Below are 17,894 nucleotides of genomic sequence, written 5' to 3'. Positions count from 1 at the left end.
GTCCCTCTTATTTATTTTGTGAATGTATTTGTTGTGAGACCTAGGGTACTGTCAAATTTTGGAAAAAGTGTTTCCGCCCGGTCTCGAACCGGGGACCTTTCGCGTGTTAGGCGAACGTGATAACCACTACACTACGGAAACTAGGTACGAAATGCTTGACTTAAATTAAGTTAAATAGATAGTTCACCCAAATTACAAAATTACTGGTTTCCTTACCCTGTAGTGTTGGCAGTCAATGGACAAGGTATGACAGCAATCCATGCTTTGATTTTGTTTCCCTGACACTGGGAAATGCAAAACTTGTAGCATTTGTGGCACAAATCTAATGAAAGTCAATAGTAGCTATTTTACCATTTCCCGCTCTTTATGTTGAAATCATCTGTTAGTGACAGCATTGAGCTACACAATCAATTTGAGATAGTTTAGGTTGATTTGGACATGAAGCACGAACAATTTATTCGATGAATTTAATATTTGGGAGGGGAACAGCTGGACCTGGTAAAGACATTGGCTCCCGATGGGATAAGTAGAATTGTGTTGAATTGAAGGCTTTTCTCTCACAGAGCAATTATTTTCAGTGTATTATCACTCATTTCCCACTACTCTCTCTTCAGCTACATTCTGGGACTCTAAAAGATACCTGTATCGCCATCATACAGGTAAGTACTGAAGTACTTGAACTCAGAGGAAGATCCAACAGTCACATGTCTGTCGGTCTGTCTGTACAACAGGACATCACATTTAAAGGTCCCCGTTTCGAGACAAGATGGAACCATATTTTAGTAAACATACAGTGGTGACTTTGAGCTAATTTAGGTTCAAATAGTCTCCACTCCCAAACATCAGCACTACTTCTTCTCTACTATCTCAGTTTCCGTAGTGTAGTGGTTATCACGTTCGCCTCACACGCGAAAGGTCCCCGGTTCGAAACCGGGTGGAAACATATTTTAACAAAATAGATAGGGCCAATAACTGAAAATGAACAAATACATTAGTCTACAGTAGTGTTTCCCAGCTCCCAGAGTGATTTTATTTGCCCCCCCCCCCCCCCCAAGTTTAAAAAAAAGTTATTTATTTTTGATTGTTAGACAAAAGTTAGTAAAAACACCTGCAAAAAGTGATTTACATTATGTAGATCTGTTCCAAAGTGTAGTTGGGTACTTTTTTCACCATTGATGGAAATAGACTAAGCAACTTCTACATTCATTAGAGTCTGAGGGCAACGAACCCCCCCCACCCACTCAAACTCCTACCCAAGCCCCCTTGTATCTCAGTTTCCGTAGTGTAGTGGTTATCACGTTCGCCTCACACGCGAAAGGTCCCCGGTTCGAAACCGGGCGGAAACATATTTTAACAAAATAGATGGGGGCAATAACTGAAAATAGACAACACATCCATTGGTCTACAGTACAGTATATAATACGTTTTTGCTAAATTCGTTACATACAGTACGGTTGTAATTATGTTTCGGCCCCCTAACGATCCGCTTAAGGAAAAAATCGTCCCGTGGCTAAATCTGGACTACAGTATACATCAATGGAACTGTCTTAGACATTTCTTCAAATAACCAGTGGAAATACAATGGTAATAGACTAAGCAATTTCTAACTTAATTAGATTCTGAGCGCGACGAATCTACCCAGTCAAAATGACACCCAAGTGATATTTTCTAAGGTTTCCGTAGTGTAGTGGTTATCACGTTCGCCTCACACGCGAAAGGTCCCCGGTTCGAGACCGGGCGGAAACACATTTTAACAAAATTGACAGAGACGATAACTGGAAATAAACTAACAAATTCATAGGGCTACATAAATAGAACAGGCTTGAACATTTCTTTAAATAAAAAACAGCAGCAATGCAATGGTAATACGGAAGTGGTTCCGATGAAACAGAGGCTAGTTTACCACATTAGTCACAGGCTTCATCAATAAGTGCATAGACTACGGCGTCCCCACAGTGACTATATGAAGGTATCCATGCTGGGTTAAAGGCTAGAGCTACCGATTACAAGGAACGGGACACGGACATGGATCCATATAAATAAGCCCGCTACGACCTCCAATGAGACATCGAACATGCAAAAGCACAATATAGGTGGAGATAGCGTTGTTGTTCCGGATGACTGCAGTCAATTTGCAGTCTACTAATTGTTTCTATACTGAGCAAAATTATAAACAAACATGTAAAGTGTTGGTCCAATGTTTTGTCCATTTTCCAAACACACAAAACGCTTATTTCTCTCCAGTTTTGTTCACAAATGTGTTTACATCCCTGATAGTGATCATTTCTCCTTTGCCAAGATAATCCATCCACCTAACAGGTGTGGCATATCAAGAAGCTGATTAAACAGCATGATCATTACATAAGTGCACCTTGTGCTGGGGACAATAAAAAGGCCACTAAAATGTGCAGTTTTGTCACACAACACAATGCCACAGATGTCTCAAGTTTTGAAGGAGCATGCAATTGACATGTTGACTGCAGGAATGTCCACCAGAGCTGTCGCCAAATAAATGTATGTTAATTTCTCTACCATGAACTGCATCCAACATCATTTGATAGAATTTGGCAGTACGTCCAACCGGCCATGTGTAACCACGTCAGCACTGGACCTCCACATCCGGATCGTCTGAGACCAGCCACCCCGACAGCTTATGTAACGGAGGAGTATTTCTGTTTGTAGTAAAGCCCTTTTTTGGGGAGAATAAAAAAAAAGATGTATATATTTTGCTCAGAAAACTTAAGGGGGCCAAATAAAATCACCTGCGGCCAAATTCTGGCCTACACTAAATAGAACAGTCCTGGACATTTCTTTATAAAAAAAAACACTGCATCAATGTTAAGGTAATAGACAAAGCAATTTCTGAGTTAATTAGGCTCTGAGAGTGACTAATCCACCACCCAGGCAAACTGACACCCAAGTACCACCTAAAGCAGTTCACGTAGTGTAGTGTGCCTTACTTGGGAAAGGTCCCCGGTTTGAGACCGGGCGGGAAACGCATTTTGACAAAGTAGGCCAATGACTGAAAATAAACAAAGAAATACATACACATACAGTACCAGTCAAAAGTTTGGACACACCTAATAATTCAAGGGTTTTTCTTTATTCTTTACATTGTAGAATAATAGTGAAGACTATGAAGTAACACATATGGAATCATGTAGTAACCAAATAAAAATATATTTTATATTCTTCAAAGCAGCCACCCTTTGCCTTGACAGCTTTGTACACTCTTGGCATTCTCTCAACTAGCTTCATGAGGAATGCTTTTCCAACAGTCTTGAAGGTGTTCCCACATATGCTGAGCACATGTTGGCTGCTTTTCCTTCACTCTGCGGTCCAACTCATCCCAAACCATCTCAATTGGGTTGAGGTCAGGTTATTGTGGAGGCCAGGTCATCTGATGCAGCACTCCATCACTCTCCTTCTTGGAGAGCCCTTACACATCCTGGAGGTGTGTTGGGTCATTGTCCTGATAATCCCATTAAGTGCAAACCAGATGGGATGGCGTATCGCTGTAGAATGCTGCGGTAGCCATGCTGGTTAAGTGTGCCTTGAATTCTAAATAAATCAGCAACTGTGTCACCAGCAAAAAAAAAAACACACCATCACACCTCCTCCTCCATTGTTCACGGTTGGAACCACACATGCAAAGATCATCTGTTCACCTACTCCGCATCTCACAATGACACGGCGGTTGGAACCAAAAATCTCAAATTTGGACTTCCACCGGTCCCAAAGGACAGACTTCCACCGGTCTAATGTCCATTGCTCAAGTTTCTTGGCCCAAGAAAGTCTCTTCTTATTATTGGTGTCCTTTAGTAGTGGTTTCTTTGCAGCAATTCGACCATGACGGCCTGATTCATGCATTCTCCTCTGAACAGTTGATGTTGAGATGTGTCTGTTACTTGAACTCTGTGAAGCATTTATTTGGGTTGCAATTTCTGAGGCTGGTAACTCTAATGAACGTATCCTCTGCAGCAGAGGTAACTCTGTGTTTTCCTTTCCTGTGGCGGTCCTCATGAGAGCCAGTTTCAACATGGCGCTTGTTGGTTTTTGCGACTGCACTTGAAGAAACTTTCAAAGTTCTTGAAATGTTCCAGATTGACTAACCTTCACGTCTTAAAGTATTGATGGACTGTCGTTTCTTTTTGCTTATTTGAGCTGTTCTTGCCATAATATGGACTTGGTCTTTTACCAAATAGGCTATCCTCTGTATACCACCCCTACCGTGTCACAATACAACTGATTGGCTCAAACGCATTAAGAAGGAAAGAAATTCCCCAACTTAACTTTTAACAAGGCACACCGGTTAATTGAAATGCATTCCAGGTGACTACCTCATGAAACTGGTTGAGAGAATGCCAAGAGTGTGCAAAGCTGTCATCAAGGCAAAGGGTGGCTACTTTGAAGAATTCATATGTAAAATACATTTTGGTTACTACATGATTCCATATGTGTTATTTCATAGTTTTGATGTCTTCACTATTATTCTACAATATAGAAAATAATAAAATTAAGAAAAACCCTTGACTGAGTAGGTGTGTCCAAACTTTTGATTGGTACTGAACATACAGTGCATTTGGAAAGTATTCAGACCCTTTCAGACCCTTACAACCTTATTCTAAAATGCATTAAATTAAATTTTTTCCTCATCAATCTACACACATAATGACAAAGTGAAAACAGTTTTTTAAAAGTTTTTTTAAAGAAATACCTTATTTACATAATAATTCAGCCCCTTTGCTAGGAGACTTGAAATTGAGCTCAGGTGCATCCTGTTTCCGTCGATCATTTTTTAGATGTTTCTACAGCTTGATAGGAGTCCACCTGTGGTAAATTCAAATGATTGGACATGGTTTGGAAAGGCACACACCTGTCTATATAAGGTCTCACAGTTGACCGTGCTTATCAGAGCAAAAACTAAGCCATGAGGACGAAGGAATTGTCCGTAGAGCTCAGAGACAGGATTGTGTCGAAGCACAGATCTGGGGAAGGTTACCAAAAAATGTCTGCAGCATTGAAGGTCCCCAAGAACACAGTGGCCTCCCTCATTCTTAAGTGGAAAACGTTTGGAACCACTAAGACTCTTCCTAGAGCTGGCCGCCCGGCCAAACTGAGCAATCGGTGGAGAAGGGCCTTGGTCAGGGAGGTGAACAAGAACCCGATGTTCATCTCACAGAGCTCCAGAGTTCCTCTGTGGAGATGGGAGAACCTTCCAGAAGGACAACTATCTCTGCAGCACTCCACCAATCAGGTTATCGTCCTCCATCAGCACCGGCCTGTACCCTACCTGCCCTAAGCTCTCTCCTGGCCCCTTACACTAAGTCTGAATTTGTCCTGCTAGGTGACCTAAACTGGGACATGCTTAAACCACCTGACCAAGTCCTAAAGTAATGGGACTCCCTAAATCTTTCTCAGTTTATTACCAATCCCACAAGGTATGACTCCAAACACCCAGAAAAGGCTTCTCTACTCGACGTTATCCTCACAAATAATCCTGATAGGTATCAGTTTGGTATTTTCTGTAATGACCTTAGTGATCACTGTTTTAGAGCCTGTATTCGTAATGGCTGCTCAGTGAAACGACCTGTCCTGATTTGTCATAGATGCTTGCTAAAAAACTTTAATGGAACTTCATGACCTGGCCTCTGTAAATTGGTATAGAATCCGCTTGATCACCCTCAGTCGAAGACCTTCTTTTTTAATATTTTCAGTGATATTGTTTCAAACATGCCCCCATAAAGAAAATGAGAATTAAAAACAGGTTCAGCCCCTGGTTCGACCGTGGTCTTGCAGAGTTACTCCACCTTAAGAATTGCGTTTGGCGAATGCATACTCAGGATGACTGGCTCTCGTTCAGGCAAATGAGAAATAAGTGCACTCGGGCTATCCGGAAGGCCAAAGTTAGTTACTTTAAGGAGCAGTTCTCTCTCTGTGGGTCTAACCTCAAGAAGTTCTGGGAAACTGTTCAAGAACTGGAGAGTAAACCTTCCTCCTCACAGCTGCCCATGTCCCTTAAAGTTGATGATGTGGTTGTTACTGACAAGAAGCACATGGCTGAGCTTTTTAATCACCAATTCCTTAAGTCAGGATTCCTATTTGACTCAGCCATGCCTCCTTGCCCGTCCAATATTTCCTCATCTCCCATCCCTTCTAATGCGACTAGCCCCGATGCTCCTCCCTCTTTTCCCCCTGCCCCGCTACAAAGTTTCTCCCTGCAGGCGGTCACTGAGTCTGAGGTGCTAAAGGAGCTCTTTAAACTATTCCCCCAAAAAACATCTGGGTCAGATGGTTTAGAGCTTTCTTTAAGGTTGCGGCCGCTATAATCGGCAAGCCTATCTCTGACCTTTTTAACCTGTCTCTCCTCTCTGGGGAGGTTTCCATTGCGTGGAAGGCAGCCACGGTACATCCTTTATTTAACGGGGGAGATCAAGCTGATCCTAACTGTTATAGGCCTATTTATATTTTGCCCTGTTTCTCAAAAGTGTTGGAAAAACGTGTCAATAATCAACTGACTGGCTTTCTTGATGTCTATAGAATTTTCTCTGGTATACAATCTGGTTTCCGCTCAGGTTATGGGTTATGGATGTGTCACTGCAACATCAAAAAAAAAATTGCTTGTAAGTTGGCTGAAAATTTTATTGAAACCAGTAGTCATGAGCGCAAACAATTTGGTTTAATTTGAAGTTATACATTTGAAATAATTTCTGTTGAAGTTTACATGATAGGGAATAGACTGGCTAGCCAGGTCCTCCATAATACATCACCCCACAGAATGTTTTGTTGTTGCCGACAGGACTTCAGCGTTCTTTGCCATCCTGATCGGTTTGATGTAATAACTCGAAAAATAGAAAAGTGAGGTGTCACTTTGCATTGTCATATTCAAATCGAAGCACATTTCTATTTGATAGGGCACCAGACTATTTGATTGGATAAAAAAATATAAAAATGTATTGTCACATGCAGTGAAAGGTGTTATTTTATGGTAAGCCATAGAAGTACAGCCCTCCTGGAGCAAATTAGGGTTAAGTGCCTTGCTCAAGGGCACATCAACAGGTTTTACACCTTGTCAGCTCGGATATTCAAACCAGTGACCTTTCGGTTACTGGCCCAATGCTCTAACCACTAGGCTACCTGCTGCCCAGACATGTGTATGATGTAAAAAAGGGTCTGTCTCATAACATTGTCATAAATAGCCTAGTGGTGGGCAGCTTCGCACCCTCGTAGCGGGCCCCGGACTGGGCACCCTCGTAGCGGGCTACCTCGTTGTAGGCCCCGGACTGGGCACCTTCGTAGCGGGCCCCGGACTGGGCACCCTTGTTGGAGGCTTCGGACTGGAGAACGTCTCTGGAGTGGAGAGACACACAGGATGCTTCGTGCCATGGATCATCACTGGAGGCTTTGTGCCATGGATCATCACTGGAGGCTTTGTGCCATGGATCATCACTGGAGGCTTTGTGCCATGGATCATCACTGGAGGCTTCGTGCCATGTATCATCACTGGAGGCTTCTTGCCATGGATCATCACTGGAGGCTTCGTGCCATGGATCATCACTGGAGGCTTCTTGCCATGGATCATCACTGGAGGCTTCGTGCCATGGATCATCACTGGAGGCTTTGTGCCATGGCTCATCACTGGAGGCTTCGTGTCATGGATCATCACTGGGCTGTGCTGGCGAACCGGGGACACCGTGCGTAGAGCTGGCGCAGGATAACCCGGGCCGAGGAGACGCACTGGAGACCAGATGCGCTGAGCCGGCACCATCCGGCACCATCCTGGCTGGGTGCCCACTCTAGCCTGGCCGATGCGAGGAGCTGGAATATAGCGAACCGGGCTATGAGTGCGCACTGGGGACACCGTGCGCTTTACCGCATAACACGGTGTCTGCCCGGTCACTCTCTCCCCACGGCAAGCACAAGGAGTTGGCTCAGGTCTATGACCTGATTCCGCCACTTTCCCCGTGTGCCCCCCCCCTCAAAACAAAATTCTGTGCACGCCTCTTCGAGCCAACTCCTCGTAGCGTCGCCGCTCCGCCTTAGCTGCTTTCAGCTCCTCTTTAGGACGGCGATATTCTCCCATCTGTGCCCAGGGTCCCTTGCCGTCCAGGATTTCCTCCCATGTCCAACTCTCCAAAAAACGCTGCTCCCTCTTACCACGCTGCTTGGTCCTTTGATGGTGGGTAGTTCTGTAACGATCGTCTGTTGAAGAAGGTGTGGACCAAAGCGCAGCGTGGTAAGTGTTCATGATTTATTTTCAAAAGAACACTTGAACAAAATAACAAAGAGCAAAACGACAACGAACAGTTCTGTCAGGTGCAGAAACACAAAACAGAAAACAACTACCCACAAAGCATCGGTGGGGAAAAGCTACCTAAAGTATGGTTCTCAATCAGAAACAACGATAGACAGCTGCCTCTGATTGAGAACCACACCCGGCCAAACACAACGAAATAGAAAACATAGAAATAGGAACATAGAATGCCCACCCAAATCACACCCTGACCAAACCAAAATAGAGTCATAAAAAGCTCTCTACGGTCAGGGCGTGACACACTATAATCTTTGGCTACATTAAATGTTTTCTCTTAGCTACTTCATGTAGCTAACATATTAATGCTTTGCCTATTCGCCTTTGATTTAGAAGATACTGTTACACAAACAACATGCTGATTTAGGCCTACACCATCACTGGTATCAGGCTAAAAAGCTAGCTACGTTTACTCTGACATGCCAGCAAAGCCACTACACAACACTAAACAATACATCATTTGCACTATAACGGTGTCAAACAGTGCCAACAAACTGTTAGGGCCTACTGTACATAAAGCTGTCCCAACAGCAGTCCCAACATCTTACCACTGCTACACCTGTCTATCAGCGGAGCCTTGTCTGGCAGCGAAACAGTTCATTCAGCCTCATTTAATGCATTAAAAAAACCATAGCTGATAAGACATAACTATTTGTTTTGCACTTTTGAAATGTACAGCGGCAGAATTCAGAACATGGGCCGTTCTTACAGTGTTCTCCCTGTACACCAAGTCAGAACTGTAGGATAAATAAAGGGGGCATATAAGCAAACATATAAGCAAACAAATTATTAGGGTGCAGCACATGGGCTAAAAGCTTACTACACAACATACACTTAATATTACTTTCTTAGCTGCAGTATACATATTGTGAGGGAAATTAACATGTAACATGCTTACCTGCTTTGCTTAATATGAATAGTTAACAATTAAATATACTTAACAAATTGTAAGACATTTCTGTTCTACTAAGGGATGGGCTCTACTCCAGCTCCCTGCAGCATGTCTAGGCGTGTGGTCAAGGACATGGGTTTTACTCGAGATAGGAGTATCTGGAGCTGACAATTGATTTAATGGGTTGGTGATAAAAACATACAGCATGCATTTCATAGAATGAGTTTGTGTTCGTGTAATGTAAGGCACTAGGGAGAGATGGCTTGGGTATGGATAATGATGAGAGGAACCTTGTCTTAGGGGCCAAATTCTGGTTTCTGTACAATAAGAACAGTCTTCACAGAAAATGCTATCTGGCTGGGGGATACTCCTTTCTCATATATCAAGTCTCACCTTTTGACCCATTCCAGACATCTGCTGTTTGTTATGTAGAATAGGAGGGGGTATCGTTGCTATAAAATATCTTTGTATGTCAGAGCTCTCGGCACAACACTCAAGAGTGTTGGGTCGACCAGCCTCATTATTGCAGAGCACTTACTCTATGCTCTCTTGTTAATAAGTTTTGAATAAAGTAAATATCCTGATTGGTGATTGACCTTGTCTCTCCTCATTATTGATTAGAATTTCCACGACAATATCTCCCTGGCATATTTTTTTGGGTCGACACATCATCTCTAGATTGGGTGATTTGATTGGACAATGAGTATTTGGAGACCTAGGCCTATGTCATTGGATATTCAATTGACACATGCGCTTCCTCGCTAAATTGCCATCTGAAAAACAAAAACGAGCAAAAAGTCGGTAGTTGTATTTGATTAACATTTATTGAAAAAGTATGTATTTCAGCAAACAAAGCAAGGCACGCAACTACAGAGGACAAACATAGGTACAAGTTAGGCCTTTCATGTTTTAGATTTTTTAAAGTATTGACCTTCGGTGAATCAATGTAGTCAGAGCTAGATTCCACAAAGCCTGGTCTCTGCTCCACTCTGTTGATGAAGTTATCAGAAACTTCCTTCACCATGGAGTTGGGTTTAGTCCGCCACCTGCAGAGGCGCACTGGGCATGGACAAGAGCAATATTTGGTGCCCTTGGCATTGGCATAGTGGCCACTGCTTATCATGTGGAGGCATCAGCGCTCAACTAAATAGCCCATTTGATATAGGCTACAGTTGAAGTTGAAAGTTTACATACACCTTAGCCAAATACATTTAAACTCAGTTTCACAATTCCTGACATTTAATCCTAGTAAAAATTCCTTGTCTTAGGTCAGTTAGGTTCACCACTTTATTTTAAGAATGTGAAATGTCAGAATAACAGCAGAGAGAATGATTTATTTCAGCTTGTATTTCTTTCATCACATTCCCAGTGGGTCAGAAGTTTACATACACTCAATTAGTATTTGGTAGCAAAAGTATCTGCCTTTGACAGAGCTGGTGTAACTGAGTCAGGTTTGTAGGCCTCCTTGCTCGCACACACATTTTCAGTTCTGCCCATAAATTTTCTATAGGACTGAGGTCAGGGCTTTGTGATGGCCACTCCAATACCTTGACTTTGTTGTCCTTAAGCCATTTTGCCACAACTTTGGAAGTATGGTTGGGGTCATTGTCCATTTGGAAGACCAATTTGCCATCAAGCTTTAACTTCCTGACTGATGTCTTGAGATGTTGCTTCAATATCTTGTCACGAACCGGATCAAAGCCCGTAACAAAAGGGAGACCACGTGGAGATAAGGAGTAACAAAATATATATTTATTAAATAAAGTAACTAGGTATAATATACAATGATGTGTGTAATCAGTAATCAAATCAAATCAAATCAAATTTTATTAGTCACATACACATGGTTAGCAGATGTTAATGCGAGTGTAGCGAAATGCTTGTGCTTCTAGTTCCGACAATGCAGTAATAACCAACAAGTAATCTAACCTAACAATTCCACAACTACTACCTTACACACACACACAAGTGTAAAGGGATAAAGAATATGTACATAAAGATATATGAATGAGTGGTGGTACAGAACGGCATGGCAGATGCAGTAGATGGTATAGAGTACGGTATATACATATGAGATGAGTACTGTAGGGTATGTAAACATAAAGTGGCATAGTTTAAAGTGGCTAGTGGTACATGTATTACATAAAGATGGCAAGATGCAGTAGATGATATAGAGTACAGTATATACATATGAGATGGGTAATGTAGGGTATGTAAACATTATATTAAGTGGCATTGTTTAAAGTGGCTAGTGGTACATTTTTACATAATTTCCATCAATTCCCATTTTTAAAGTGGCTGGAGTTGAGTCAGTATGTTGGCAGCGGCCGCTAAATGTTAGTGGTGGCTGTTTAACAGTCTGATGGCCTTGAGATAGAAGCTGTTTTTCAGTCTCTCGGTCCCTGCTTTGATGCACCTGTACTGACCTCGCCTTCTGGATGATAGCGGGGTGAACAGGCAGTGGCTTGGGTGGTTGTTGTCCTTGATGATCTTTATGGCCTTCCTGTGACATCGGGTGGTGTAGGTGTCCTGGAGGGCAGGTAGTTTGCCCCCGGTGATGCGTTCTGCAGACCTCACTACCCTCTGGAGAGCCTTACGGTTGTGGGCGGAGCAGTTGCCGTACCAGGCGGTGATACAGCCCGACAGGATGCTCTCGATTGTGCATCTGTAGAAGTTTGTGAGTGCTTTTGGTGACAAGCCGAATTTCTTCAGCCTCCTGAGGTTGAAGAGGCGCTGCTGCGCCTTCTTCACAACGCTGTCTGTGTGGGTGGACCAATTCAGTTTGTCCGTGATGTGTACACCGAGGAACTTAAAACTTTCCACCTTCTCCACTACTGACCCGTCGATGTGGATAGGGGGGTGCTCCCTCTGCTGTTTCCTGAAGTCCACAATCATCTCCTTTGTTTTGTTGACGTTGAGTGTGAGGTTATTTTCCTGACACCACACTCCGAGGGCCCTCACCTCCTCCCTGTAGGCCGTCTCGTCGTTGTTGGTAATCAAGCCTACCACTGTAGTGTCATCCGCAAACTTGATGATTGAGTTGGAGGCGTGCATGGCCACGCAGTCGTGGGTGAACAGGGAGTACAGGAGAGGGCTCAGAACGCACCCTTGTGGGGCCCCAGTGTTGAGGATCAGCGGGGTGGAGATGTTGTTACCTACCCTCACCACCTGGGGGCGGCCCGTCAGGAAGTCCAGGACCCAGTTGCACAGGGCGGGGTCGAGACCCAGGGTCTCGAGCTTGATGACGAGTTTGGAGGGTACTATGGTGTTGAATGCTGAGCTGTAATCGATGAACAGCATTCTCACATGGGTATTCCTCTTGTCCAGATGGGTTAGGGCAGTGTGCAGTGTGGTTGCGATTGCGTCGTCTGTGGACCTATTGGGTCGGTAAGCAAATTGGAGTGGGTCTAGGGTGTCCGGTAGGGTGGAGGTGATATGGTCCTTGACTAGTCTCTCAAAGCACTTCATGATGACGGAAGTGAGTGCTACGGGGCGGTAGTCGTTTAGCTCAGTTACCTTAGCTTTCTTGGGAACAGGAACAATGGTGGCCCTCTTGAAGCATGTGGGAACAGCAGACTGGGATAAGGATTGATTGAATATGTCCGTAAACACACCAGCCAGCTGGTCTGCGCATGCTCTGAGGACGCGGCTGGGAATGCCGTCTGGGCCTGCAGCCTTGCGAGGGTTAACACGTTTAAATGTTTTACTCACCTCGGCTGCAGTGAAGGAGAGCCCGCAGGTTTTGGTAGGGGGCCGTGTCAGTGGCACTGTATTGTCCTCAAAGCGGGCAAAAAAGTTGTTTAGCCTGTCTGGGAGCAAGACATCCTGGTCCGCGACGGGGCTGGTTTTCTTTTTGTAATCCGTGATTGACTGTAGACCCTGCCACATACCTCTTGTGTCTGAGCTGTTGAATTGCGACTCGATTTTGTCTCTGTACTGGGACTTAGCCTGTTTGATTGCCTTGCGGAGAGAATAGCTACACTGTTTGTATTCGGTCATGCTTCCGGTCACCTTGCCCTGGTTAAAAGCAGTGGTTCGCGCTTTCAGTTTCACGCGAATGCTGCCGTCAATCCACGGTTTCTGGTTTGGGAATGTTTTAATCGTTGCTGTGGGTACGACATCGTCAATGCACTTCCTAATGAACTCGCTCACTGAATCAGCATATTCGTCAATATTGTTGTTGGACGCAATGCGGAACATATTCCAATCCGCGTGATCGAAGCAGTCTTGAAGCGTGGATTCAGATTGGTCGGACCAGCGTTGAACAGACCTGAGCGCGGGAGCTTGTTGTTTGAGTTTCTGTTTGTAGGCTGGAATCAACAAAATGGAGTCGTGGTCAGCTTTTCCGAAAGGGGGGCGGGGGAGGGCCTTATATGCGTCGCGGAAATTAGTATAACAATGATCTAGGGTTTTTCCAGCCCTGGTAGCACAATCGATATGCTGATAGAATTTAGGGAGTTTTGTTTTTAGATTAGCCTTGTTAAAATCCCCAGCTACGATGAATGCAGCCTCAGGGTGTGTGGTTTCCAGTTTACAAAGAGTCAGATAAAGTTCGTTCAGGGCCATCGATGTGTCTGCTTGGGGGGGAATATATACGGCTGTGATTATGATTGAAGAGAATTCCCTTGGTAGATAATGCGGTCGACATTTGATTGTGAGGAGTTCTAGATCAGGTGAACAGAATGACTTGAGTTCCTGTGTGTTGTTATGATGATCACACCACTTCTCGTTAATCATAAGGCATACCCCCCCGCCCCTCTTCTTACCGGAAAGATGTTTGTTTCTGTCGGCGCGATGCATGAAGAAACCAGCTGGCTGCACCGACTCCGTTAGCGTCCCTTGAGTTAGCCATGTTTCCGTGAAGCAGAGCACGTTGCAATCCCTGATGTCTCTCTGGAATGCTACCCGTGCTCGGATTTCATCAACCTTATTGTCAAGAGACTGGACATTGGCGAGTAGTATGCTAGGGAGTGGAGCGCGATGTGCCCGTCTCTGAAGCCTGACCACGAGACCGCCTCGTTTGCCCCTTTTTCGGCGTCGCACAGGGTCGCCGGCTGGGATCAGATCCATTGTATTGGGTGGAAGGCAAAACACTGGATCCGTTTCGGGAAAGTCATATTCCTGGTAGGAACGATGATGAGTTGACGTTAATCGTATATTCAGTAGTTCCTCCCGACTGTATGTAATGAAACCTAAGATTACCTGGGGTACCGATGTAAGAAATAACACATAAAAGAACAAAATACTGCATATTTTCCAAGGAACGCGAAGCGAGGCGGCCATCTCTTTTCGGCGCCGGAAGTATGACATCAAGTGTAAGTGTAAGTGAGTGTTTTGCATGCATGAATGTGATAATGCAGGGTGTTGAAAGATGCTAAAGCAACCAACCAAAAAAACACCAAGAAACACAACCAAATCTATAAAGGTGTCTGCATGGAGAGAGTCTCCTCCATGAATGGGGAAGTGGTGCATTTATCCTATGACAGTGGGCCCAGGTGTTTCCCATGTAGCTGACGACCCTCCCAACTCCGCCCACCGGCATCCTAATAAGGAAACAAGAACAAAGAGAGAATACGGCAGACAGAGTGGGAGGGTCGTCACAATATCCACATAATTTTCCTCTCTCATGATGCCATCTATTTTGTGAAGTGCACCAGTCCCTCCTGCAGCAAAGCACCCCTACAACATGATACTGCCGTGCTTCACGGTTGGGATGGTGTTCTTCGGCTTGCAAGCCTCCCCCTTTTTCCTCCAAACATAACGATGGTCATTATGGCCAAGCAGTTCTATTTTTGTTTCATCAGACCAGAGGACATTTCTCCAAAAAAATACCATCTTTGTCCCCATGTGCAGTTGCAAGCCGTAGTCTGGCTTTTTTATGGTGGTTTTGGAGCAGTGGCTTCTTTCTTGCTGAGCGGCCTTTCAGGTTATGTCAATATAGGACTTGTTTTACTGTGGATATATATACTTTTGTACCCGTTTCCTCCAGCATCTTCACAAGGTTCTTTGCTGTTGTTCTGTGATTGATTTTCACTTTTCGCACCAAAGTACGTTCATCTCTAGGAGACAGAACGCGTCTCCTTCCTGAGCGGTATGACGGCTGCGTTGTCCCATGGTGCTTATACTTGCGTACTATTGTTTTTACAGATGAAAGTGGTACCTTCAGGCATTTGAAAATTGCTCCCAAGAATGAACCAGACTTGTGGAGGTCTACACTTTTTTTTTTTCTGAGTTTTTGGCTGATTTCTTTTGATTTTCCCATGATGTCAAGCAAAGAGGCACTGAGTTTGAAAGTAGGCCTTGAAATACATCCACAGGTACACCTCCAATTGACTCAAATGATGTCAATTAGCCTATCAAAAGCTTCTAAAGCCATGACATCATTATCTGGAATTTTCCAAGCTGTTTAAAGGCACAGTCAACTTAGTGTATGTAAACTTCTGACCCCCAGGAATTGTGATACAGTGAAATAATCTGTCTGTAAACAATTGTTGGAAAATGACTTGTGTCATGCAGAACGTAGATGTCCTAACCGACTTGCCAAAACTGTAGTTTGTTAACAAGAAATTTGTGGAGTGGTTGAAAAACGAGTTTTAATGACTCCAACCTAAGTGTATGTAAACTTCCGACTTCAACTGTACATACATTTGCATTGTTTTTGGGAAGAATTATGTGAGGTGTTATGTCTTGATGGAGGCGGATCTTGGTCAGTTTAACTCGGAAAATGCCACCCATGTCAAGCTACACTATAAAAGTATGTGGACACCCCTTCAAATTAGTGGATTTGGTTAGTTCAGCCATACCTGTTGCGGACAGGTGTATAAAATTGAGCACACGTCCATGCAATCGCCGAATACAAACATTAGGAGAAGAATGGCCTTACTGAAGAGCTCACTGACTTTCAACGTGGCACCGTCATAGAATGCCACCTTTCCAACAAGTCAGTTCGTAAAATTTCTGCCTTGCTAGAGCTGCCCCTGTCAACTGTAAGTGCTGTTATTGTGAAGTGGAAACTTCTAGACACAACAATGGCTCAGCTGGGAAGTGGTAGGCCACACAGAACAGGACTACCGAGTGCTGAAGCGCATAACGCGTGAAAATCGTCTATCCTCGGATGCAACACTACGCATCTATGCATATTCACTTTAATAACTCTACCTACATGTACATATTACCTCAACTAACCTGTGCCCCCATATATTGACTCTGTACCTGTACCCCCCTGTATATAGTCTCGCTATTGTTATTTTACTGCTGCTCTTTAATTACTTGTTGCTTTTATTTCTTATTCTTATCCATATTTTTTAAAACGGCATTGTTATTTAGGGACTCATAAGTAAGCATTTCACTGTAAGATCTACAGCTGTTGTATTCGGTGTGATGTGGTGTAAAGCTCGCTGCCATTGGACTCTGGAGCAGCGGAAATTAGTTGTCTGGAGTGATGAATCACAGTTCACTATCTGGCAGTCCGAAGGACTAATCTGTGTTTGGCGGATGTCAGGAGAAGGCTAACTGCCCGAATACATAATGCCAACTCTAAAGTGTGGTGGAGGAGGAATAATGGTCGAGGGCTGTGTTCATGGGTCAGGGCCCTTAGTTCCAGTGAAGGGAAATCTTAACGCTACAGAATACAATGACATTTGAGATGATTCTGTCCTTCTAACTTTGGGAGAAAAGTTTGGGGAAAGCCCTTTCCTATTTCAGCATGACAATGCCCCTGTGCACAAAGCGAGGTCCATACAGAAATGGTTTGTCGAGATCAGTGTGGAAGAACTTGACTGGCCTGCACAGAACCCTGACCTCAACCCCATACGGACACCTTTGGGATGAATTGGAACGCCGACTGTGAGCCAGGCCTAATCGCCAAACATCAGTGCCTGACCTCACTAATGCTCTTGTGGCTGAATGGAAGCAAGTCCCCGCGCCAATGTTCTAACATCTAGTGGAAAGGAGCTGATCATCTATTTACATTGATGGAAGTGGTTTGGACTCATGTTTCATTTGTTTTAAGTACTGTCCATACTTTTAAATGACTGTATGTGACTGGCCCCTGTGTGTTAGGCAAACGCAATAACTTCTACACTACGGAAACTGAAAGAGAGGAGGGGTAGAAGTAGTATAATATCCCAAATGAAATCCTTACCCTGATATAAATCAATTGATGCATCTACATCTGGTTTATTAGTATAGTCTACATTTGGAGTTTAGAGCGCATGTAATTTGCTCATAAAGAGGTGGATTCTATTTCTAAGCATTCTAACCCCTGTATGTGTATTAGGATTTATTACAGATCCCCATTAGTTCCTGCCAAGGTAGCAGCTACTCTTCCTGGGGTCCAGCAAAATGAAGGCATTTATAAACAATTACAAGCATTAAATTACACTACTCTACTACCACATATCTACAACACAAAATCCATGTGATTTGAAGGTGCTCCACTCTTGGCGTCTCTGTCGTTTAGGTCAATTTAAATATAGAGATAATAAGGCTTAACAATGGGAACGGTGCCACGGGTGGTCAATACCCTTAAATGTTTTATAGCTACTAGGCTTATGATAATTATTTTATTGAGTTGCAGCCAGGTTAGCCTATTTATTTTATGTAGCCTAGTTTTCCCTTAATTTAAATTAAGATGTGAATGAAATTCTTTGAGATAAGCAAGACATATGATAAAATGAATATTCAAATGAA

General features: G+C 43.8%; 4 non-coding genes across 4 annotated transcripts; 3 read left to right on the top strand and 1 right to left on the bottom strand.

Annotated features, from left to right (window-relative positions):
- Positions 1-68: 68 nt before the first annotated feature.
- trnav-aac (transfer RNA valine (anticodon AAC)) lies at positions 69-141 on the bottom strand. Its single transcript has one exon. It is a non-coding gene; the product is annotated as a tRNA-Val (tRNA).
- Positions 142-870: 729 nt separating this feature from the next.
- On the top strand, positions 871-943 carry trnav-cac (transfer RNA valine (anticodon CAC)). Its single transcript has one exon. It is a non-coding gene; the product is annotated as a tRNA-Val (tRNA).
- A 330-nt stretch (positions 944-1,273) lies between these two features.
- On the top strand, positions 1,274-1,346 carry trnav-cac (transfer RNA valine (anticodon CAC)). The gene has a single exon. It is a non-coding gene; the product is annotated as a tRNA-Val (tRNA).
- A 327-nt stretch (positions 1,347-1,673) lies between these two features.
- trnav-cac (transfer RNA valine (anticodon CAC)) lies at positions 1,674-1,746 on the top strand. The gene has a single exon. It is a non-coding gene; the product is annotated as a tRNA-Val (tRNA).
- Positions 1,747-17,894: the final 16,148 nt, after the last annotated feature.

Source organism: Salvelinus alpinus, chromosome 30 (genome assembly GCF_045679555.1).
Source record: "Salvelinus alpinus chromosome 30, SLU_Salpinus.1, whole genome shotgun sequence".
Taxonomy (NCBI): domain Eukaryota; kingdom Metazoa; phylum Chordata; class Actinopteri; order Salmoniformes; family Salmonidae; genus Salvelinus; species Salvelinus alpinus.
This window is presented reverse-complemented; position numbering and strand designations above follow the sequence as displayed.